General features: G+C 32.7%; 1 protein-coding gene across 3 annotated transcripts in view; it reads left to right on the top strand.

Moving 5' to 3' along the window:
* The window catches only part of LOC118190710 (plexin-B-like), a 1,029,017-nt gene that overhangs the window by 558,155 nt on the left and 444,016 nt on the right, over nucleotides 1-26,846 (top strand). For all 3 annotated transcript variants that reach the window (XM_085812956.1, XM_085812954.1, XM_085812955.1), the window contains one exon: nucleotides 20,107-20,137. The gene's annotated coding sequence lies outside the window, so the exon portion shown is untranslated. The remainder of the gene's footprint in view (nucleotides 1-20,106; nucleotides 20,138-26,846) is intronic.

Raw genomic sequence — 26,846 nt, 5'->3', positions numbered from 1 at the left:
TTAAGAGATTGTTATAAAGCTATCCGAAAGACGGGATTGAGCATTATTTTCTTTAAAGTAGGGATGTGTATGTTTGTGGATGTAAATATTTGTGTTCCGAAAGATATTTACATTCGGGTATTGAAATTTACGCTACAGCTTGAATTAAAATGGTGTTCAAATATTAGAAACCTGAAATGTAAACTGTACTCTCTAAGGCCTGACTTTTATCACTTGAATAATTTTGTAATTTTGTATGCGGAAATGTTTAAATAATTTGAGGCTGGTACTTGCTAATTTAATTCGAAATGCTCTTTGCTAGTGCATAGTTCATGACACAAATTTAGGCTTGAAATTATATCTGCTCATATTTTTAAAAAATGTTGAGCCATACAGAATACTTCCGTGACCTTGACACATTTTATATTAACATACGAAGCGTCCCATAAATCTGGATAATTTTAAAAGACATAAAATTCAGCAAATCAGAATATCAGGCTCCGATTTACACACAGATGTTTATTATTTTTTGTTATTCCAATATGGCTCTGCTTAAAGGAGGAATGCCTTCGTGGAGGAATTTCTAAAGGAACTGTTTCGTATTTACGTTGCACATGTGAAAAACTATGAAAATCACCTATGCAGCCAGTCCGTTTACGTGGGTTAGAACATAAGTCGAACTACCTGCATTCAGCGGTCTTCACCACTCTGCCACTGGTGGGGCATTTTGGAGGGAGGGATGAGAATACATTTTAGTTCAAATGTTAACGATAGACGGCGCTGTTAGTATGATGCTATAAGAATAGAATGTTAAAAGTTTATATAGTGTTTATTTGTTTGCGTTTGTAAGCATACTACAGTACTATAATATTATATAACAGTTCATTATGAGTTGTCAATTACAGTTTTATTTAAATTTAAATTAAACCCTTTAAGAATTTAAAGAATGTTTTAATCTTTTAAAGAAATTTGCATATTTTTATGAACTTAACCACACATTGCCATCTATTAGTAAATTTTTTACTAAAATTAGGTTTTACTCTAAAAGAATTCTCCTCTGTGATAAATCATTAGATGCAAACCTTATTCTATATTGATTTAATTTTGTTTTCTTAAAGCGTCCAATGTTAAGGAACATGATGTATAACGGTAATACTGCTGCATCTGAACTTCGTAGTATTAATATATATTCGGGCATGTGTAATATATATGGTAATAAAAATAACTATGATATGGTGATAATACATGTACCACGGATTAACTTTCATATCTAATTCCTTCTTGAGACACTAGCTATTTATTTATCAAGAGAAATGCTAGGCGCCTTGACCTTTTTTCTGTTGTTTAAAATCAAATTTAAAAACTGCATTATTCTTTCCTTCGGTTATGATTTTTAATAAAATAATTAGCTTTATAAACTATTTTTAAAAAATACTGTTTTATATGGCGTCGCATCCTTTTTCTAATTTTTGCGCTTTCTAAAAGAAAAAAAGGTTTGCTGAATAAATAACAAAATGCCGTTACTTAATTCAGCGATGTGTGAAATAATTTTTTAACGAAAAAATTATTTTTACTAACATTATAAAATTTTTATTACTACTGCGACAGAAGTTTTGAAAAAGTGTGCAGTTCTCTCTTTCTCTCTCCCTTGCTGTACGTTTGTTTTTTATGTCTCAAACGAAATTTTATTTTTATTCAAAAGAAGCTGCATACTCTTGAACAATAAAATATGATTTTATAATGCAGCGGTATACAGAATTTTATTTAGTATTTTTAGTTTTTTATTTAGTCTAATATCTTATTCGTTAATTGATTATGCATTATTGCTTGCGTACGGGTTCGTAATAGATTGTGCACTGCATAGTACTTGAGATAGAACACTGTACAGTCTGAAACTTTCTACAAGAATACTCGTACAGCTGATCTCAGTATCAGACAGCACAATCAGTAGTTAAACTTCAACCGTAGTCGACACTGAACTAAGAAACTGAGAGCAGATGCTCTCTCCGATTTTACGTAGTTTTTCATCGTCTTCCGAGAAATCTCTAGTACCTTCCATTTCTCGAAATTACTGGAAGGCATATGCGGTAACGTTACATCTAAGGGCCGGAGTTGGTTACAGCTGTCTGTTACATATAGGGATCAATTACAGTCACTCAATTACAATACCGATTACAAAGACCGGACCAAAATGTCGCCAAATAGACGCCAAGTTTAGAATCTTTTTGAAATTTCTCGCCAAATTTGGCGATAAACATTAGTCGCTAAAATCATTGCCAGCTTAGCGATATCTCGTCTGTTTAGTGCGGAGATGGGCAAACTATGGCCCGTGGGTCAACTCCGGCCCGCGGATAGAATTTAAATTTGCCGGTTATATATTATATATCTATCTCCTTTGTACTTTGTTTAATATTATTTTTTTTCTTCCTTTTTTCCAAAGAACAGATGATCTTTTACTTTCTCTATTTTTGTTCTACAACACGTAAATTGACGGAAATAGCAAGCACAGACAACTTTCAATCGGTAGAATGTTAAAAGCGGAAGTTCTTTGGTTGTTATAGCTGTAGATTAGCGCCAACAAGCGTTATCTCTTTCTCGGGGTGCAGGCATATGGGAATCCAATTATAGGTGAATTAGACCTCTTAGAAAAAACTTAATCTTAACTTAAAACGTGATAAAACTTAATCTGTTTGCTGGGCAGCTAGCTAGTCTCATTTCCCGAGATTAAATTCAATACCCTCAGTAAATGAAGAGAAGCTTAAGAATTATGGAAATGAAAACTGCATTTTGAGTTCGAACTAAGATTTCAAGATTTCAGTGCCATTCAAATAGAATTGGATGTTTTTACCATGCCTTTCAACGTAAATTGTGAAGCACTGAGGTCAGATTTGCAGCTTGAATTAATTGAGTTGCAATCTAACAATCATCTCAAGCAGTTGTTTCTAAATATGCCAAAGTTAGAGTTTTACGAATCATTATCGTAAATAAGTCTCCCAAATTTAATATCTCACGCCCAGAAAATCAGTGCTATGTTTGTTTCATCCTGTATATGTGAACAAGTGTTTTCAACCATAAACCATAGAAAAAATTATTTCAGAAGTGGCTGAGAGATGAGCATTTATCCTCAATATCAGGAACTTTTAAAAATGAAATTGCAGTTTCATTCATCTCATTAACATATTTAAAGTGCAATATTTGTATATTCTTTTTTAAATTTTAGAAAAATTTCTCTTGGCCCGCGAAACATTTTTTTTTTTTTTTTTTTTTTTTTTTATTCCGATTTTTGCTTTACGCCCGAAAAAGTTTGCCCATCCCTGATTTAGTGAGAGAACCATTTATCTCAGTGTTAAATAGTCCTGCCCCTGCAATCTTACTTTTCCGGCAGAGCTTCAACTCTTCGGATTTTCATATTACATTATGCAAAAGATACTAAAGTTTTATGCATAGCTTCACTAAAATTATTTACATATATGCAAAAATTTGGTAATGTATGAACTTTCATTTAGTTTATTTATTGTCTGATCTACATAGCCATGTAATAATTAGATTATCATAATCATATCTCTTGCTTTTATGCCTAATCAACATGAGGCATTTCAAGAGACATAATTAAAATACTGGTGAGACTTTCATCACAACACATACGAAATTTATTACTTAACTCAGACAGCTGTCCTCCAACATTTAACTAAACAAACACGAACTTGTAATAAAAAAGTATAACATTTATTTTCGTATTCATTGTCTGCTACACATCTCAGAGTTTTAGCGGTATTTGTCTCTTGAAGAGATATAATAGTGAAGATTTTTTATTATAAGAACTAATTGATTATGCCATTAAAAAATAGAGGTAGTTGAATAAAATCATGTGATTCGCCCCCCCCCCGATCATACGAGAAATATTTTAGATTTTAATTATTTTTATGAATTTAAATACTTATAATGTATTATGATAATAAGTTTAACGTCCATGACAACTGAAAATAATAGAAAAAAGAAAAATTAGTCTTTAAATTACAGAGTGAAGTCTGATATTTTAATGAATTTAAAATTACAAAAAGTTAAAAAAAAATCTAACGAATTAAAAGTTATAAAATTACGAAAAAAGTACAATCTGATGTTTCTATGCGGATTTCTGTTTCATATCTGAAAGAAATTTCAGGCTAAACAGTTACGACTGGTTTAAGAACTAATTCCGCAGAAATTAAAGAAACATGAACTTTTACATTTAAAATGAGCTTTAAATCAGGTAAAGCCAAACTGTAGAAGAAAAATTTCTATAATATCAATTCATACTTAGATAACGGCACGCGGAGACTTGTGTTTTGATTTAACAATTTTTTAATTGTTAAGTCGTAGTTGTGTCTGTAGTCGTAGTTATTGAATCATTTGCGCGGAAGGCTTAAGTAATCTGTCAAGTGTTAACATTGTGTTCTGCTTGGCAAAAAATCCAGGAAGCGAAGACAATGAATACTTCGAAGATGTTTTCATTGAACTATTTAATAAAGCAAAAGTAATAAGTTATACCAAACAAATACAAACCATTATTGAAATTTTATCAATATTGAGTCATGTGCTTCTGTCTTATTTATATTTGTCTAAGTAATGCTGCATGTAATTCTTTTTAATTCGTATAGATTTAAGTAACAACATCAAGTAAAATATACTTATTATCAAGGAAATAATTAAAATAAAGTAATTAAAAGTTATATTATGTGAATTTTTAAAAAAAATAAGAACAGAAAATTTTTATTTATGTTTCCCTCTTCTAAGTAATGCTGCATGTAAATTTCCTAAATTTCATATAAATTTAAGTAACAACATCAAGTAAAGTACATTAATTTTCAAGAAAATATTAAAATGAAGTAATAAAGAGTTGTATTACATGAATGGGAATTAAGAAACAAGATCCAAAAAACTTGTTCTGGGTTACGGAAGGCAAAATTATGAGTTTAAAATTAGTCGATTTTAGAAATTTCATTAAAACAGGACTTTGAAATACGCCCGTTTTGATTGAGTTTTCAAAAATTTTCATTTAAATAGCATAAATTCTAACCAGGTTATTGTGTATTTACAATTTTTAAAGTTTTATATATAAAAAGAATTGTAACATATAATTTCTATTCTGAAATGTAAAGTTCAAAAAGAATGACATGTTTACAATGATTAAATTTTTCTGTTTTTTCTTTTATTCTGATCTTAGAAATACAAAAGTCCTTGGATTTTATTCATTGTTTTTTCCACTTTTCTCTTCTGAAATAAAAAAGGGGAAGTAAACATTCCTGTTCCCAGCCCCTCCCCCAAATTCTCTTTTTTGAGTTTCCCACTATATTTTTTTCCTTTAACGATTCTACTGTTATTTAATTATTTTAATGCAATTACTGCATTTTTCATCTCCGTTTAATTGTAAGCTTTTTACTTCTAATTCCGTTTTTCTTTTCCCCAGTTAGTATTTTTGGTTTTCACTGATTATATTTTTTTAAATTTTCTATTTTATATGCTTTTTGGTATTTTACAAGCTTCAGCTTTTAGCGCGTTTAAAAAGAATGTTTTTGTGTTTGATTTGTATGTAAAGAGGAGTATTTGTGACTATAAAAGAACTAAAGACGTTTTAGGATAAAAATTGAAAACTTTGAAACACTTATTTTAGGCCCACTTTACGTTTGTACACATGTAACGACATAAAACAATTTTAGTTTTAATGTGGAGATATTTTTTTAAATTAACAATATTTATTAAAATAATCTAGAATTATCAGTGCTTTTTTTTGAAAGGATATTATTCATAAATTTTCATATTTTACTTTAAAAACTGAATAGTGTTCAATTATATATTACTATGTTACAGCTAACATAGTGTTCAATTACCGAGATAAACGTTTACTCAATGTTAAATAAATGTGCTCATGTATTTTTACTTTTCCGGCATAGCTTTCTCTTAAAATTTGTCTCGCGCTGCATTGCACAGGGAAATACGATAATTTAATTATAATTCTACTAAAATTAGCTATTTAAATACCAAATTCGTAACAGTGTATTTTCAGCAACAGTAAAATCTTAAGTAGCTTTACTTTTCCACATTATTGTGAATCTCTCTGATCTTATAGTGCTGTTTATAGTGTGCATCAGTTTCATATTCACTTACATTTATATAGGATATGTATAAAATTTAATATTTGCAATTATTTTTTAACTGTATTGTAGAGCCTATAGGATTATTTTGAACCAGGAATCATGAAAAATTAGTAGTGCCATCGCCGTGACTCGAACCACGGATCTCTCGAATACGCGTCGAGTATGCTGACCACTACACCACGAAGGCATGCTAAGAAGGCGGGAGAAATACCTTATATACTCCCCCTTTCAAAGGGCGACTGGAGTTTTAAGGGACCCATTCACCAAATCCTGAGGGTGAAGAATCATCATTCACCACCTTTAAGCTGGGACGCCACTGCAGAGTCATTGGGATTATTTTGGAGTCATGAAAAATGAGCAATGCCCTCGACGGGACTCGAACCACCGACCTCTCGAATACGCGTCGAGCGTGCTGACCACTACACCACGAAGGCATGCTAAGAAGGCGGAAGAAATACCCTAAAGTACTTTCTTAATTCGTAAATATAATATGGCGTTTAAGCGGATGTAATTATTTTTTGCAAATATTAGTTTTAAATTTATGTAAAATTAAACTTGGCGTTGGGAAGTACTGAAACGAATCAAAATGTTATTAGATAGTCGAAAAGCTAATGTAAACCAGACCTCATTCAGCTTGTTAATAAATTAAATGTTGCACGTAAACTTGAACACGAAATAATGTCAAAATTCAGCGTTTGTTAAACAAATGTTAAGGTTTGTTCATTTCGAGAAATAAAAAAATCGTCATATGGGGCAAATTGTATGATGAATGAGTTGCTTCCTAAAAATAGAAACTTTGTGTACCTCTCAAAATAACATAAACAAATTCATTTGAACCGAATTTCAATTTTTTAACAGAATTTAAATAGAGATTATAAATATTTCGGTTTCAAAGTTTGATAGGTTGGTGCATTAAAAGCGCTTGATATTTTAAAAATGCCTTTTTATTCCTGTAGTTGAAAAATTAAAAATCAAAGTGCTCAATATATTTTTTTTTCTTTTTGCCACTGCAAACTTGTACATTTGAATGCACTTTACTGACAAATAATAATGGCTGTAAATAATCTAAAGGAACAATTGTAACTGAAAAAAATTCCTCCTGTGTAACGTGCTGCGAATGCTTGTTAATAAATGTTATTTATGTAAGTTACAGTTATTATTCAAAGCTCTAACGGGCCGCAAGAGGCACCATTGCAAAATGCTCTTAATGAAAGTAATAACTGTATTTAAGTAGCATAATATTACTTTTGATTTTATTGATGGTACACCAAGAGTAGCTTGAAAATGAGTAGTTCTTATTGAAGTTCCCACTGAAAGTGGGTGTGTGATTGACTGAAAAGCGCTGGTATTAAATGAACGAAGGTTAACCTTGGCGACATCCAAAAAAGAATGAAGATTTCCCGATAATTGACGCTGTAATTGTCAACCACGCCTTGTTACACTACAAGAAGACACTCTGAAGAATTATCATTTTCGGGAGGCGGACATTCCTTCCGTCCTGAGTTATTGCAGTTTGCTACGATTAAAGGAAGGGAAAAAAATGGACGAGTAAAAATCCACGCACATCTTATTTATAACCCTCGGCAACGATAACAAAGACGGCGGCACTGGACGTCCCTCAACGTAATTTTCCTTTTGTCTTCGCCTCGTCTCAGTGTTCAACCACCCCTTCAAAGACGAAGGTATCCTGCAGATTTGGAAAAGAAGAGGCCAGAGGATGGTGGAAATTGTGTTTGATATAAATTAAATCCATTAATCAAGAGCTAGGTGAAAAAGTTGCTGAGGATGCTTTTCATTATTGGACTGGGGATTGCTGGGTTATCTCTTGTAAATGGCGCTTTTGATTGGTGGAAGTAAATCGATGTATTGTTGCATCCAAATTGAGTCTGAAGTTTTTCTTTATGGTGCTGCTTTTAATTCATTTTTCTTTTCGCTGCTTCATCAGTCTGGTTCTGTCCTGAGACATTAGGTGCATAAAAAAATTAAATAATTCGAGTTTATATGAAATTTATCATGTAGTCGCTTCTTTTGCGTTTAGATGCTAAGTTAAATTTTAGTGATCGGTTGGAGCTGGCTCTGGATAAGTCAATACAAAGCTGATAAAATACTGTGCATGAATTAGAAATACATTTATTGTTGAAGACAATGAATTTATTAAAAATAAAACAGCGGGGTGTAAGGTATATATGGAATAAGCAATGACATTATTTGAAATTATCCGCAGTTAGATTATTAAAAACTTTTTCAACGATTTGAAACGATTTCAACGATTTTTATTGCGAGAATCCAAGTTTTCATGGAGAAAAGTAAACATTTCTCTTTAGTTTTGTAATTCAAGCTTTTAAATTTTTGTTGTCACGAGAATTGTAGAATTCTCGGTTTATATAATAATGTCTGAATGATAAAAATTAATAATTCTTTTCCTGATACAGTGATATAAAATGTTCGTCATCGCACAAAAATGAGATAATATTTTTTTTAATTTTATGACCAAAGAAATTGCAGTTTGCTTTTGCAATTGCTGATTTGACAAGTTTTCTCTTGGCTGGTGCATACTGAAGAATTAAAGAATTAAAGTCCTGTTTCACTTGTAAAGTCTCATTCCCTTTGGAAAAGATATAATTCACCAAGGGTCTGAGACTTTGTAAGTGACTTTTATATGGGAAACTTTTATAAAGAACCAGTTATACCTGGAAGCTTCAACGGCGTGTTCAAATTTTTTCAACGTATCAAAACAGAAGTTTGATATTTAGGATAAAATAAACATTAGGGAGGGTTGACTAATGGAACTCTTTTTTGAAACTTAAAGAAAAGGAAAGTTCTCAAATGATATACTTATCTAAACAAGCAGCTCTGGTACGCTTTGCCATAATTAAATTATCAGCTATAAGATTAAAAGAAAATGTAAATAAGGTAATTTAATGGATGAAATAGTATTAAGTCAGAATTTTAAACCACTATTAAACTGATCTTATCACCAATGGTCAATGTAAAAAAATTCCCTAAGTAAGTGGAGTCGTAAAAACGTTACTTTGCATCATTTTTAATGACTCAATTGATATAGTAAAAGGGCTTGATGGCTGTTTCTCCAGATTTCGATGCCTTTGCGAAGGGACTTCTAAAAGCTACTAAGTTTATTTGTTTTTATCTATAGCAAAGTATTTGAGAATTATATATTTAAAGTACGTAACGTTTTTCGGTATTTAAGGTAAAATAACAGCGTATTTGCATTACAGATGAGGAAAACCGTGAAGACGCCTTTGCGGTCTGTCTGTTACACAAAAGACATTGGATCATTTCTAAGGGCATTTTGTAAATTTTAATATAACATGAAAAAAATTTTTAATGCCAAAAGTATTATTAATCAATCAAAAGTATGATTTTACTAGAAATCTAGAGAGCTTTGCATATATATTTATCATCTGAAAGGTATCTGTGATTCTTTTTAAAATAAAATTTCTTATTTATTTGTAAAATTATTGCTATATTTTGTTCTATATTTTCCTGCTTTGATGTTTGCAGACTTTAAATTTAATAAAATACCTTTAAATTTCAAAGAAGATTTAAAAATATCAGTTGATTTATCTAAGATGTAAAAGAATAAAAAAAATCTAAAATCTCATCATGAACTTCTTTTCATCAGTTATTTATTCTTTTCATCTTTAAATTTTCGTAAAGTTCTTTTTATAAGGAACGCCTTAATCCGAAAGGCGGTGCATCCATTGGAAGTTTTCCTAGTCTAAAATTGGTATATTTTTTTGTAATACGTAATGTGTATATTAATAAATTGCGATTTTAATATATAGTTACATTTTAAAAAATTAACATTTATATAAACGTAGTGAAATTGGTTACCATTAAAATATCCGATAAATTTTATTTAACCCTTGACTTTCAATATTGGTTTAGTTTAAGTTCTTTCAACATAAATTGGACTGAAGCGAGAACCATTTTTTGATCTAATTTGATTTATTCTAAATCTTTTGCACCTGCCCACGATCCAGTCTTCATTGTTTATAACTTGAATGATGATTTTGGTATGTACCGTACATGTCTCTTATTCATAACTCTCACTATTTCGAAGAAAAATGATGAAAATTTCTAAAACATTTCCCAAAGTGATCGATCACTGTAGCATTCATTCTTTTGAGGCGGAAATCGCATTCAAGGAAGGATATCGAAAAACTGGGTGATTGGAAGAATGTTGCTCAGCAAGGAATTATCGAAAAAATGATACTTCTTTGAGATAACTGTGCTCTGAAGATGCATAGGTGAATTAGATCTTTTGAAAATACATCTTGTACTAATTGCACGGGCAAACATACTATACTAACATTATAGTTACCAAAACGGAACTAGAATAAACCGTTCTAGAATCGAAGTCTTTGTGCAAAGTTTTGTACTAGAATGTTGAGGAATGAGGATGGTTCCCATTATTAGTTTCCCAACCTTCGTTTGTGCGAATCTAATAACGAAAGAGCATCGGTTCGGTTATGATAAATGACAACTATTTATTCCACATCTTCTTCCTTTTTACTTGAGATGGAATAAACGGATAGTTTCGGGCGGGAAAGGAGCAATGCTTGTTGCCGAGAAAGAATTCAATCAGTAACTGACGGATGCTGATGATTTATTACTCTTTGGAATCCCAGTAATTCACTCTCTAGTTACTTCTGTTTGTTGGTTTAGTTACAAAATTGTGCACGCTTTGCCGGCATGAATGAAGATTTAGGAATCAGTTTTGTTCATCTAAAAGGGTACTTCTCAAAGGAAATTGTTTTTCACCAGATTCGCATCGAGAAGTTTTCGTTTCTGTTATGTAATTTATTTGAGAATGAATCGTAAACTGAATTGCTGATTACAGAAACAAAAGTTGATTTTAGACATCAAATTCCTTGAATTTTTCAGGTTTTTTTTTTTTTTTTTTTTTTTTTTTTTTTTTTTTTTTTAGGCCCAAAGTGGCAGTGTGCCCAGAAGGGCTATTAATTTCGTTTTGGTATTTTGCGTCGTACACTATAAAACGACGTTTCACTTTTCAAATTGTTGCAACCAAATATTAGAGCCCTGCATTATATTTAGAGAAATTAAATAATGAAATATCTGCATGAATGTACGTATGTTCCTCGCACTGTGAAGAAACAACAGTAGCTGGGGACATCAAATTTTGAATAACGTAGTCCTCCATTCGAATATGGGCATCTGGAAGTCCAAAGTTGCAATTTTTTTATTATCGACTTCATATTTTTTCAATCATTGAAGAATTTTTTATTAACAAAGTCAACGATTTCAAAGCGGGCATTAGCAACACTGTATGGGGGGGGGGATTATCTCCAGCGCGAGAAGACTGTATATGCTCTTTTTAAATTATTTTTTATATTGTTGTTGAATTGAATTTAATGGTTTAGGGGCGAAGAACAGGGCATTTAATAAATAAAGGTAACACACAAAACGTTAAAAAAAACCGTTCTTTGAGCATAATATAAAACCTGAAAACTTTCAGTTTTTTTTAATTATTATTATTTTATTTACTTTTAATAGCGTAGGTTTTAATAGCGCCTGCTATTTTCCGCAATTTTTAATGTAACTTTTCTATGTAGTAGTGGCATTTAGCTGTTTTGCAGCGACTCGGTAAATAATGCTTTTTCGGAGAACAGCTGTTAAAATTGGAGTTTAATTTTTGTTGTGGCAATTCATCGCTTCTTAATAGCTAATTTTCAGTGAATCGGCAGTGAACCGGTTCGCAATTGTTTTTAATTTTACCGCTGTTGCTAACTTACCTAAAGATTATGTGCGAAAGTTATGTAGATGATTTCCTTTTCTTCCCGTTTTTTGTAAAGAAAGGAAATAATTAAGGATTAACAAAATTCAAACTTTATTTCACAGTGATTTTAAATGAAATGAATCTGCAAGCAAACAGTTTCTCTTTCAAGGTAAATTAGGATGCACATACGCACTGATTAACTGCTCGGCCTAAAAATAATGAACATTGAACCATATGCTGGGAAAAATAAGTAAAAGAAAACAAAATTTATAAGGGGAGATATTTTAGTAAATATTTACAGATTATTTATCTTCATGTTAAAACAGTCCGTTTTAGGACTAAGTTCGTGCAAAATCGAAAGTTGAAGTAAACAGCCTTCTTTGTTCTTAGCTTTCAAAGTTACAATCTTTAAAAATCTATATACAGCTTGCAATGTTCATACAGCATCTTAATTTCTTCCTAGAACTCATCTTTTGGAATGCTGTTTTAGGTTCTCTTTATCTTTGGTTATATTCTCTTTATCTTTTATCAATTAAAATAATGGCTTTTGAGGTGATACTTCACTTTAAAAAACATAAAGTAGTCTCCAAGTACAAAACCTGGTAAATAAAGGAGGTATCGTTAGACCTGCGACACTTTTTTTTTCTTTTTTGCTAGAAGCTGCTTTGTGAGAATAAAATTTTGCGTTACCATACGTTAAAGTGTAAAAAGTGCGTTAAAAAAGTGCGTTACCATACGAGAGAAACCAGCTGTTCTACTGAGTTTCTTCTGACCTAACGCACACAATTGTTTTCAGAAATCTGTCTATATTACCTCTTAAAAAAATATAAAGCTCACCCTCTCAGGATCCAAATCCTTGTTAATTTATAGAGTCATTAGGATTTTTTAAAGGAGAAAACATGAAAAATGAGCAGTGCCCTCGCCGGGACTCAAACCTAGGCCTTTGAAATGCGCTTTGAGTGTGCTAACCGTTACACCACGAAGGTGTCCTGAAAGGAGGGAGAAAATATCTTATAATAAATTGTGATCGCCCCTCGGATAATTAGATGGGTCAGGCTCCTCCCACATGGTACCTTATAATGAATTATCCCTTTCCATTTTAAAACGCTTATCAGCATACTTTTAATTGGAGATGTCTGAAACCGAGGAACACTGAATATCGTTACGTTACTTTCTTCCTTCACGTTCGTACGGGGTTCGTGTGTATTTGGAGTGAATAACGACGACAGCACTTCATGGAATATTGAAACATTTATTTACCAATATTAAACAGGACAGCTCCAAAACACTTTTGCAGTCGTCGAAGATCTACTATAAACACGCTGGAACAATCCACAGCCTTCACACTGTCAGGCAATAACGGTGGAGACAGCTTCACTGCAAAGCATCAGAGTACAGCTCCCGACTCTGCTCGGTTGTTCTCGGAACTCCACGTACTCTCGAGACTCTGCACGCTACAACTCGCGATGCACTCGACGACACACAGAGCACAGCTTCCGACACTTCGGTTCAGTCGTTCCCGGAGCTTAACACACTCTCTCGACGATGCACTAACTGATATACAATAAGAGACTCTTCGATGCACTCGACGATCCACTCGGCACTCGCTGCCCGGCTGTCAACTCGATCGACTCCGCGAGTCTAACTATCTCGCACTCGAGACTAACTATCTCGCACTAACTCGAGACTAACTATCTCGCACTTTAGATGATGCATTCTCTCAAGGACTGACTATCAGCTCGCTAGACGAGGCACACATTCTCGCACTCTATGAGGGACACTCACTAACTGACTGCGGGCCAGCAAGGTTTATATAGCTTTGGGCTTGTGTTCAAGAACATTCTGTGCTAAACCGGTTAAGAATTCGTTCCAGAAGGATCTCCATCCGTCCATGGTAATCGCCAATTTCGTCGCCAAATGGGCGTTTTCTCGCCAAATGTGGCAATTCTGCCTTCTCTTGCTATTTTATGGTAACAATAAATCTGCTTTACGGGGAAAACTATCTTACCGCGCCTGGACATTTCGTAACAATATGAAAATTATTCACCCTACTTATGAAACATGTGCCGATGTTTTGATCGCCTTTGCTTCCTACAATAGTTCATATGTCTTTTTTACTTTTTTTTTCAATTTACAGTAAAACGTTATTGCTTCTTTTGCTGTGCTTTCGAATCCACGACAGCAGATGCTTACTGGATCAAAGCAAATGAGTAACCGCGTAGAGAATTCTATTCATAAGCAGACGTTATTTCATGAAAAGCGAGTTGCGATGTCTTAGCTATACTGTCAATTACAGTTTGGCAGCTTTATGCCATTTGTTAAAAATAATTAAACTTGAAATTGTTTAAATGCGCTGTGTATAATCCAAAGTTTGCAGATTATGCTCAAGGCATGTTTAATTAGGTAATGCAATTTGCATATTAGTCAACTGGTACAGAAGAATTGTGGATAATGATGGTGCGTTAGATGAGAGAGAAGCATTCTAACTTTAAATTTAGACGAATTTCAATTTTAATCTATTACTGATTTTAGATGCGAAAAGAACAGTGCACCTGATGAAGGCAGATCTCTTTAACTTGTGTCTTAAAATTCATAGCGCATTTTTATCAAGCACTAAGATCAGCATCGATCTGAGTTTAAATTTTACTGAACTATGAAATGAATGCACACTTATACTAACCAAATTTTTGGGAAAATATCATTGAAATGGTTGTCATATAAGTATGTCCGAGCTAGCTGGACATATTTATGGTCCGTGATCTAGTTCTGTCCATAAAGACCTGTTTAGCCTGTTGATCCTTAAGAATATTATTAGCAGCTGAAACATTTTTATGCTTTTGTTATATATTCTTTTTTGATAGAATTCTAGTGTAATATTTTATCTTCCCTCTTTTTTTGCCTAGCCCACTTATTAATGTTTTGCGAATAGCGATGAGTATCTCTTTTTTAGCAGGAAATAACTCTCCAAAACATAAAGCAACACAGAGATTAAAGATAACAAGGCACAGTACCCCCCAACCATATATTTAGACACATAATCGCATTTCTAAATATTTAAACATTTTAATCGCTAACAAACAATGGCTTTCATGTACAGCTCTTTTCATGACTGGCAGATCTCGCTTCTGTTAGAATTAATGGCGTGTCTTTATGGAGTTGCTGTTCGATTTATTATTATTTTGTTATTATATGTTTGGAACACCAGTGATTTATCAACCCGTAGATAAAACAAATCTTGTCTGTTAGCAGTAGCGGCGAAGTTAAAAAAAAAAAAAAAGAAAGAAAGAAAGGTGAGCTGAATCAGATCAAGAGAAAGAAAGAAAGCAGCGAATTTCGAGTAATTGTTTTCCGTTTTTCATTATTCTTCGCCTGTTTTGGATTGAAACGAAAATAAAAGTGCCAAAAAGAGATAAAAACTTTGGAAGTTGAATCAAATCATTCATTTTATAAAAGAAGGTTTAGTTTTATGTATTTTTATCGCCAAAAAAAGGCAGAATGCGTTGTTCGAAGAACAATAGGAATGCTTGCCAGAATTGATAATTTTTCTTACTTCAGATTTTAGTTATTACAGAATATAATGTCGAAAATACGGTAATATCAAACGAAAGAGCAATATTTCGTAATAATACTCTTTTGCTCAAAACTGTCTCCGTAAAATCATGTAAGATTTGCTATAATTTTCTTTTTTACAGGATATTAGTGAGTACTGTATGTAGCATGATTATAAATGTACTTACACAGTCTGTTTTTCCAGCCGTTTGTCCTATACCAGGCACAGTTGAGTTTGCTCAACTCTTCAAGTCGGCCAAATATTCGTCAGTGTGCATTAGCATGGGTTGCAAGGGAAAAAAGCCATTTTTCATACTTAATAATATATTTAAATAGTGTGTAAATGCATAAAATCTTACCGAATAGTGAAATTCTTTAAAAACTAAATCTTGTTAGTAGATGGATACATACTGTTTTACCGGTGATAACTTGATAAGATTTATTTTCGCAAAAAGAAATATTTAGCAATTCTGGAACTTTCGACAAAAATACTCGTACGACACTTCTCAAGATTATGGTGACATCACATCACTACACATCTTGAGAAGTGTAGTTTCTAAAATAGTTACCACTTTAAATTACTAAGGATTTTAAGCACAACTCAATGCAAAGTGCATGTAAACAGCAAAGTTCACACGGAGATCTCTCTATACTACGAAGCCAACTCTCAACTAAAAACTGAAAACTTATGTTATCTTCTGTCTTATATAGTTTTTCCCCGGCCGATGGGAAATTTCTAGCATTTTTCATTTCTCGAAATTAGTGGACGGTTACTGTTACATATAAGGGCCGGATACAGTTACACAAGCATTTAAGCCATTTACATTTATACAGGGACCGGACCAAAATGTCACCAAATAGTCGCCAAATTTAGCAACTGTTGGTAAAAATAAGTCGCCAAAATCATATAGCTTGGCGATATCTCGCCAATTTAACGAGACAGTCATTTATAACAGTATTAACTAGATTTGTGCCTGCAATCGTATTTTTCCATCAGATCTTCGCTTTTTCGAGGCATTTCATATTAGATTACACAAGAAATGCTACAATTTTACATATTATTTCGCTAACATTATATACATATATATAAAATTCGTAACAATATTGTTACTTTCCTGATATCTGGCATCTTTTTTCTAGAGTCGGCATTTGGATGTTACAGACATGCTTTTCCCACTAACTAACGATTCTCAGAACAAAGATTAAACGAATGTGTGGGTCAAATGTATCAAATTGATTAGATCCCACTGGGGACTTTTATAATAACATCATTTTAATAAATCATCAGTTTTACTACATCATTTTTAAAAAATGGGAAAAGGTTTCTGCACTGATACGTACTACCAAATCTGGAAATCAACGCAGATTTGTATATCTTTTGGAACCTCGCAGGCAGATATTTTAAAATTCGGGCATAACCACAGCATGGAATTTTTGCTTTAAATGAGTCATACTGAATTTCTGTTAATTCCATCTGTAAATGAGATGGTATTTTCTCCTCGATATTGCATGGAATTCCAAATTTTATTAATATGTAAAGTCATTAGCTTATTTTTGAGCGGGAGACATGAAAAATGTACAATGCCCTCGCCGGGACTCGAACATGGACCTCTCGAACACGCCCCGAGTTTGCTACCGTTACACCACGAAGGCATGGAGAAAGAAGGGAGAAAATGCCGTACATTATAATTATATATTTGTTATTTTCTCGGCGTGACTCGAGGCCGCGAGTTTTACATCACTCTCCTAGACATTTGCATCCTGTTACAAAATTATTTTAAATGACGCAAATATTCATGTTTTGATATTTTGTATTTCAAAATTTAAAAATTCTTCTTTTAATTAAGAAATTTAGAGTTATATGGTTCCCTAGTTACGATTAGTGGAAATTTATACTGTTTCTAAAAAAAGGAAACGCTCCCATATGATAAAAATTAACTGTGTTAATATTTAATTTTTAAATCTGATGTCATGTTTCTTGAAAATTCAGGAGTCGTACTTGAATTGAAGAGTAAAATAATTTTGTATGTAACTGACAATGGAATATTAGCTTGGAAAAGGTTTTTGATGTTAACAGATTAAGTGAAGAATATTAATACGCAAAGTTTTCAATAAAAGGGTGTTATTTACAGTATCTTACAGAATTCGTCTTTCTAAAAAAACAGTGGCAGGCTTTAAATGTTGGCGCACAGCTAACTTTCAACGTTATTTGCATAAATTAAAAATTAAAAATACTTTAAGTGTATATGAATTTCTCATACGGCAGTTAGGTTATGGTTCTAAAGTAATAAAACTTCATCTAAGTATCGTTAACATATTTTCAACATTAAAAAATTTATAAATTGTTTGTTTGAAAATTTTTTTGTACCCATGAAATTTGTTAAAGAAAATTTCATATCACTGAACCTCTAAGTGATGTAGAAATTTACATGAATTATGTGCGATCTTAAGCTTAACTGGAAAAAATTATTTTTCTACGTTCAGAATCAATAATTTTCTTTTATTATTGATTTTGAATATTCTCTAGAGTAAAAGGTACGTAACAAAACATATGAAAGACCTTCTAAATTACATGATTTTAAATTAAATTCACTAAAAAGTGGAAAATTATTTTCTGAATTATTATGTGCTATTGGTCGTATGTGACTAAAAATAAAAAATAAAATCTTGTTGGTTTCTCTTTGATAATTAAATCTCTGTTAAGCCGTTTGACCACACAATGTGATTTACTTTTTTTGACCACATAATGAAAATTTTTTTCTCTAAAACAAGAAAAAATGTTTGCTCAGGAAATGATTAGCAACCATCGTTTATTTGAAAATACCACAACCATTCTGCTGACGCAAATTGTATAGAAAATAATAAATTCTTGTTAAAAGCTAGAGCTATTCAGCGAATCATGAAAGATAGATGTACCCATCATTGCCTCGATGCTTGCGTGAAATTACTTGAAATTCGCATTTCATGGCATCCACCGTGAAAGCAAAGTATGCGTGATTAAGTTGACGCCCTTTGTGTACTGATATCATATTTTCGCAATCGATATTCTAATCGATTTTGGCTTTTATCAAGAACTTAATTCGGGAAAATCATATAACCATAACAGAATTTTCTCAGACGTTTAGCAATATTTTTGTTTTTGAAAGCTAGTCATATAGCAGATGTTATCAAAATGGCTTATAAAAATTTGTCATTTGAACTCCTAAATTTTAATATAGCAGCGGAAAATATTATTTTATTTTTTAAATAAAATATTCGTTATTTCTTAAAATCTTAATAGTTGAAGGTTTATGAGAACTACGGGCAAGAGAAATTTTTTTATATCTCTGTTGTGAAATGAATAATTTGTGAGAATGTGAGTTCGTCGCAGTATGGAGATGGATAGGCCTAGAGCTACGAAATTTGGAACGTGTGTTTTCCGAGCCATGCACGTCGAACTGATGTCATAAAATTTCGATTTCGGTTTTTATTTATTTCATTGTTGAATTATATTTTGTGTCAATTTTTGGTACATATCTTCATTTAACGAATAAGCTAATATTCTCCGAATTTTATTGTTTGCAACATCATAATTGAAATGAAATTTTTTAAATGGAGTTTACATCAAATTTTTAACGCAGTTTACTGATTTAGGGAATTTTTTTGAAAATTACTGAATTTTTTGCGACCGTTTCACTTTTCTTGTTTTAAAACTCCAGCTTTCAAAACTGTACTTGTTATAAAGTTTCGAATTTTTGGAGATTATGAAACAAAGTCTTCGCTGTTTTTTAAAATAAGAATTAATTAAACGATTTTCTGAAATAGCCTTCGGTATGACTTTAAGCATAAATGGTTGTTGTTCTTCCTCGGACACCTGTAATTTCTCCTAGAAACATGGTTTCGAGAGTATAATGTCATTTTACGTTACTTTAATTTTTCCCCTTACATATATATTTCCGTAGAATCTTGATTATTTTTTTTACTTTATTAAGTTTTTTCTTTTGCTTGAAAGCATTATTAGCAAAGAAATTTGGCTTACTATAGAACCATTCTAGTATTTTATAAATACCATTTCTTTTGTAGTATGGTTTCGAGGGTATAATGTGATATCACGTTGATTTTATTTTTTTCCCCTTACATATATATTTCCCAAGAACTTTTTTTAACTTTGTTAAGTATTCTCTTTTGCTTGAAAGCATTGTTAGCAAAGAAATTTGGCTTACTATAGAACCATTCTACTATTTTATTAATATCATTTCTTTTGTAGTTTTTTAAGATAGATTTTTCCTTTAATATTAATTTCATTTTATTATTTTCTTGATTTTGTTGTATTATTTAATATTATATTTTTTTTTTTTCCTCGGACATTAAAATTCGAACTTCCAAAGTCTGTTTGCTATAAAAGTTTGAAACTTTTACTGTTAGAACAAACTAAAAAATTTTAACTAGGCGATTTTTTAGGATTTTGTTTAAGCCATTCGCATACGGAAAGATTGGCACGCAAACGGTTAGTAAACGTAATTTTGAAAACTCATGGAATTTTCATTATATAGTGTTTTCTTTTGGGAAAGTGGTGATTAATCTGAGAATCAAACTCGATTTATATTGTTCTGGACTAACTGTTTTAAGTTGTCGACGAATTGTATTATGAAATGTAATACTGTTCTATTCTTTTTATTTAAACTTGTATTTTTTTCCTTTCAGGTCAATTTAGCCTTTGCTTTGTATAAAACTGGTAAGTGTATTTGTTTTCTGTACAGATTATAAATTCACAGAATTGAATATGAATTATAACCATGCAAACTAGTTATTCTTACAGCATTTTACAGGATGAATTTTTACAGCATTTTAGGGGGTGTCGAAAATTTTAATCACGTACAATGTATTAATATAGCACTGATTTTTTTCATTTATTTAATCATTTTTAAATGCTATCTGGAATCCATCATGAGTATAATTATGTTTTGAGCCTTAGGAGTTGTTTATGTTCGTGTTGTTCATTGTCTAAAGTCAGATATTTGTTGCTATATGACAGTGTTCATCAACAATACAAAAAATTATTTTGTAGCTATTACAGTGAATAGAACAGTGCTTTTACAGATAACAAACTCAGAGTTATTGACTTAATTTCATGATATTTATCATACTTTGCTGTATATGATGCATTTAATCATAATAAAATTTAAACTGTAAACATCCTTAAATAGCTTTGGTACCTGTAATCAGTGTCAGCATTTTATCAAAATTTTTGTTATTTATTTCAGTACCTTTTTACCAAATGTTTTGAAGGTATGAAACTGATTTTTCAGTTTTGTATTTTAATGCGCTAGCTGATGTGCAATTTCAAAAAGAAAATCTGGCGAGTGTTGTTTATATATGATCTTTTGCTTGCCTTTGGAATGATGTTTGCGTTTCGTTCGTTTTTTGTAGATTCGTCGCTACTATAAAATTGATTCTTGTCTCTGATCTTGAAATCCTCAATGATCTTGTCTTCTCTGTAGGGTGATCCAAAACCCAGGAAGTATTTAGAAAACTGTATTTTAATAAATACACGGCTAATTCATTAACACCAAAACCCTCGAAATTGACGAGAGCACTGTAAAACATTTTATTGTATAGCTATTTTGCTTATAATTATATCTTATGAGCAACATTGTGGCTTCAAATGCTGAATTTTCAGCTCTTGCTCCTGAATTATCGCTTGCGCAAAGCAGTATTAGAAAAGGTCAAGTGGTGGGTTTAGCGACATTCGTATGAAATGAAGGATCATTTCGTTTGTTTCACATGCAGAAGTACTCTTATTTCAAATTTTGGAGAGAATTCAGTATTAAGCTGTTCCTATCAACATGAAAGGCCATCGAAATCTCCTAACCTGAAATCTTGTGATTGTTTGACTTCAGAATTGCCTAGTCCCAGGTATACAGAGATCATTTAATATCAGAGGCATAAAAATCGCTATCAGATGGCATGCATCAATCGTATCTACGGAAATGCTGTTTCATGTTGTTCATAATACCCTAAACAAGGGGTTCTCAACCAGTGGTATATAAGAGAAAAATAGGTAGTACGCGAAGAAGCAAAGTATTTTTAACTATTAAATTTTAAAATTAAAACCCCGTCATCCTGATCGAGTTTTTTCTCTAACACTGGTAAATTTATGCGATCTGAGCTTTGTTCAAGAGGGTGGTGGTAGTAGTACTTTGTAGTGGTGGTACTAAAGGTTTTCAGTTTTTGTTCAGATGGTACGCGTTAGTCAAAAGGTTGAAAACCGCTGCCCTAGATCATGTTCAGACATTGCTGGATAATGATTGCTATTTCATTAAGCATTTTCTTTACGATATTTTATGTTCCATTATATGTAATGTGCCATTGGACAAACATGATTGTAATTATTAAATCTATATAATAAAATTCTGTAATGTTCCATTAATTTTATCCATTTCGTCTATTACACACAGAAAAATTCACTAAAATGTAACTTTCGTGTGTTTATACAGTTTTGGGATCACCTAGTATTCTCACAAAGACGGATATTTTGTTCAGGTTATTAAATTTATATTAAACTTGTTTAAAATCAGTGTAAAGTTGTATTATTTTCATGTCACATAAGCAGCAAAAAAATCATTAAAAAAATCTTAAAGGTTTCAAATTTTAACGGCCGCCCAAATGGTTTTGTTAAGGTTTTTTACGCTTTCGCTGAGCTCGCAGTCTACTGTTGCACTCATTTCTGCTAACCTCCTCCCCATGCCTTTTTAGCTGTATTATTAAGCATTGTTTCTTCTCATTTACATCATATACAACTCAGCAGCAAAATCACAAAAATTTTGAAACAACATAGCAGCATATGTTTAGAATTTCCGATAGACAGTCTCACTTTTAATACACCGTGGTTCTAAATACCAGAGAATTTAAATTTTAACGTAACAGGTAGATTGTAGTTACCTAATCACTTGCTGTCTTTTCATTACCCAGAATCTTGATTAAGCTTCTTTCAACGATATCATATCGTTGTTGTTGAACACTTCATATTCTTTTATAATGGCCAGCATTCTTTACTAACCATTTAAAAAAAAAAGTCCTGGCTTTAAAATTTGACTTGCATAAAGTTTCTAATGCGTGCATTATTTAGGTAATGGGTATATTGATGTTGCTGTATTTGTTTTAGCACTATGTACAGATCTCGCTGATCTTTTGCTGACAGTTTGATGGATTATTAAAGGTCTTGAAAAAAAGCAATAAATACAAATTTCATTACTATTTGTTAGGTGGTGTAGTTTGTTAGGTTTGTCTTTTATATGTTATTTAATCTACTACCAACGTAGTATTATTATAACAAATTTCTATATTACGTGACATGAAAGTGTACAAATATCGTACTCTGAATCGAGTTTTTATGCAAATTTAAGTATCCTTGCACCTCTAATGGTTATTGTTAGGGGAAAATTACAGTGCGACTGATATGCTGACATATACATGAAGACTAATTTATGCTTGTTCATAAATATTTTGCAGTCCTCTGATATACTAATAACTAGTGTTGTTTGCATTATAAAATCAATTTTTCTTGATTTCTGTAATGTGGAAATATTATGCTAAGGAAATATTGTACCTGGGTCAGAACTAACCAAAAGCACAGAAAAAGCTACTAGTGGTGTAATCGTGATATATATGCCAGGGATGTATGTAACGATATTGCGCTGAAAGTACTTATTAATAGTTGTCACGCGATGTACTCAATTATACAGTCCATATTTAATAGATATAATTTTTTAGACTTGATAACAAGTCATCAAAAATGGTTTATTAATTTTGCCACCTTTTTTAAAATTTCCTTGTATTTTGATGTTAAAATGAAGTGTACAATAGCCTTATTTGTCGTTAATTGACATGTTTGGTGCAGGTATAGGTTGAATCAAGACCGAAATCTGTGCATTCTCGTAGGCCTTGCTAATTGTTAAGCTCCTCCCCAATAATAATGGGGACACTACGGAAGGCTGTCTGAAGGCCTCACATTATCTTCCTCTACCAACAACCACCCGAGAGGACTTTTGCCTCGTTATGTATTTTAAGTGCCCCCTTGCTGCATAGACACTATACACTTACAAATATCCCAGCCTTCTCTGGAATTCGAAAGCAAACCCAATGATACGGCAGCCAGGAAGATTAGCCACTAAATCAATCAGACGTCTGGAACATGGTTGGTAACTAGTAAGTATAGTAAGAGTATGATATATAGTAAGAGTATGAAAAATATTATCAGCCGAGTACTAAGAACGGTGAACCCTAAATGTTCGACACAGGTTCATATCCTTACTATGATGGCGGTGACCTTTCGTGTAGGAATACCAGCCAATTTCCCTCATGGAATCCTCAGGACGGCATTCTTCTCCTTAGGCAGATAAGCCTCGTAGGATTTGTTATAAATAATTCAAATAAGTCTAACCCTTTTGTAATTAAAGCAAAGTATAAAATCTGACTAAATTTGCTGTTGATGGCGAATGCTCTTTTCCAGTTCACAGATATTTGCAAAGATTTTATACTCATCATGAAAAATTATTGTTTTTGAATGTTTTTACTAAGCTCGGAAAATTTTTATTCTTGTTTCATCTCTTCTCAAGAAGAGAACGAAAGAGAGAAAGAGTTTTTTTTTTTTTTTTATTGATTTTGATGAAGCCCTCAAGAGATGTATGTCTGTATGTAAGGAAAGTAGTTCATATTATACATAGGGAAAACACAAGAACTTCCATGCGCGAAAACCATTTCCCGGTATCTGAATCTGTTTTGAACCACAAAGGAAATATTCATTTTTATTTCAATTGACGTTTATGGCCATAATTCATTTGGCACTCTAATCGCAATTATCTCTAAAATATTTATATTGTAGGGGTTCGTAGATTTGGAGTAATTGACAGTAATACTTGATTAGAATCAAAACTCAGTTTATTCTCCAGTATTACTCAGGAGAGTTCTAAAGACACGTTTACAGTAGTTGAGAAACTACAATAAACATGCTGAAACAGTCAGTAACACAGCCTTCAGGCTACAAGCGGTGAAGACAGCTTCACGTGCTAAAGTATAGCTCTCCAACTCGGTTCATTCGCTCTCAAGCTAATCTCTGATCTTGAAAAGTAAAACCTGAGCTTTAAAGTTCTCCTAATTGTCCATTATGCTCCAAGACACGTTGCTGAAGCCCTCGCAACATTACATGTAAATGTCGAGGTCTTATTTCTTCCACAGAACATCACTCCCTTAATCTAGCCTCTGGATCAAGGAATCATAGAAAATTCAAAGCCTACTGTCTCAGGCGTGTAAATATCTCTATAAATTAGGCACTAGAGAAAAGAAAACACGACACTGTAATGGCATTATGAAAGCAGTTCAACATAAAACACTGAACGCAAATCATTAAACTCTCATCGGAACAGATGAATTTATCAACAGTAAATGCTTCCTGTTCTCAGCTCTGGTCTGAAGTTGTCAAAAGTTTTAAAGGACTTCCATCGAATGAAAAATGGAGCCAAGGAAATCGTAGAAACTGCAAAAGCAATAGGCGGCGAAGGATTGTCAGCTATGGAAGAAGGAGACGTCAAAAAATTAGTCGAGAATGACGATCACGAAATGGCAACTGAAGAAATGGATGATGTTATGGCAGCAGAACGGTGAAAGCCTTGATAGTGAAGAAGGTAAAAGTTTCTAAAGAAGCTGAATGAATTGTTAAAAAAGGCACGAGAAGTGTCTGATTTTTTAATGGAGATTGAACCAAATGAAAAAAAAAAAAAAAAAAAAAAAAAAAAAAAAAAGAGGATACTTTATGAGAGGTATTGGAAAAACTTTGCACTCACTGCCGCGAAACGTTTAATAAGTTGTGTCATACATTGTCCCAAGCAAAAATCAACAGCTATTTACAAAAAATAATTGTATTATATACCTACTTATGAATCAGTAATAGAAATCCTTTTGATTAGCATTTGTTAAATTGTTCCCTTTTAATTACAGTATACAGAAACCTTTTTTTCCATAGAAGTTAACTTTTCGGATCGCGGTTTTTGCCATATTCGCAATGTGTTAATGACATGACACCCCGCGTTCGGCAAGAGTTTATTATATTATGCTGATTTTCTTCTATTCTTTCTTTTCTTCTTTTATTTGCGATACGCATAGAGGGCGCATAAATCGAAACTAGATGCTTAAGTCTATCGGGGCTAAAACGTTTGGGAAATGGGTTATGAAACAATTAGAAAGAAGGATTTTTTCTTCGTCGTCCTTCTGTTGTGTTATGATTTGTCCATTTTATGTCTTAAATGTTCTGTGTAATTAGACAGAAAAGTATAAAGCATTTCTTTTCTTGTTATTGGACTGCATGTATTAAATAAACTTCGACCTAAAGTCTCTTAAAATAAATCATTTATTAATTTATTTTTTACTTTATCTCGAAGTTGAATCAACTTTAAAAAACCGGAAAACAAAGTGCCGAATAAACAGTACGGTTACACGAACGCAGCGGGTCTCCGTAGTGTAATGAAAATGGCCGCCACTCAGAATTACTTTCCCTGTACGGCTTACTTCACTGCAAGTGTCCCCATGGCTCTCTTCGGCCAATCAATGCAGTGAGAGAATGTGGGCGCGGAATACAATTTACTCCAGAGGTTTCCTGAGGTGGCTTGTAATCCAGTCACGTATTTTTAGGTGCTTTGCCGTAGCAGCGCTCTGCGCCCCACCGCAGCCACCTCTCCACCGAAAGAACCTACTCATGTCCCTCTATACTTTTTCTGTACCGAACGTCGCTCGAAAATTGAGATGTCACCACGCTGCACGAACATTTTCGTGACTACCCCCACACACGCGCATATATGACGTGAAAGTCAGAATGCTTTGATGACGACGGAAACAACCAGGGGGGACGGGGGGAGGGCTTCTCGAGCTCGTATTTATTAAACATGCTCCAAAACTTGGGAATTGAGGGGGAAGGGGGTGGTAGCGTGTTTCGAGGAAGCGAATGTACTTGCAAAACTTGCCGGATACCAACCATTATTGCTTTGGCAGGAACTAGCTGCTGTTCGGATAGCTTTTTGTGAGCGAACAGACATGCAGATTACTGTACGTATGTCTGTATATGTGTGTGTGTAGTATACATATGTGTGTGTAGTATACATATGTGTGTGTGTGTACATGCATGTATGTAGAAATATATTCGTCATTTTCCATCACGCACAGAGGGCGCTGCAAAGAAAAATTGCTAGAAAACAAAAACTGGTGGTGTTAGATGGATTTCGCAAAATCTCCTCCCTACGTTACAGTTTTCAGTTTTTGAAGATCTATTTCTGTAGTCTGGCATTTTTGTGTTTCTTCAGATTTAGTTTTAGTTTATGGAATAATTGCATCTGAATGAGACGTGCGTTTTTGTGCTGAAGCACGCAACTATGATCCTACTATTTTTTTTTTTA

Source organism: Stegodyphus dumicola, chromosome 3 (genome assembly GCF_044657685.1).
Source record: "Stegodyphus dumicola isolate Sdum_Otavi_A_Nest chromosome 3, ASM4465768v1".
NCBI lineage: Eukaryota > Metazoa > Arthropoda > Arachnida > Araneae > Eresidae > Stegodyphus > Stegodyphus dumicola.
The sequence above is the reverse complement of the archived record's forward strand: the minus strand, read 5'-3'. Positions and strand labels throughout refer to the sequence as shown.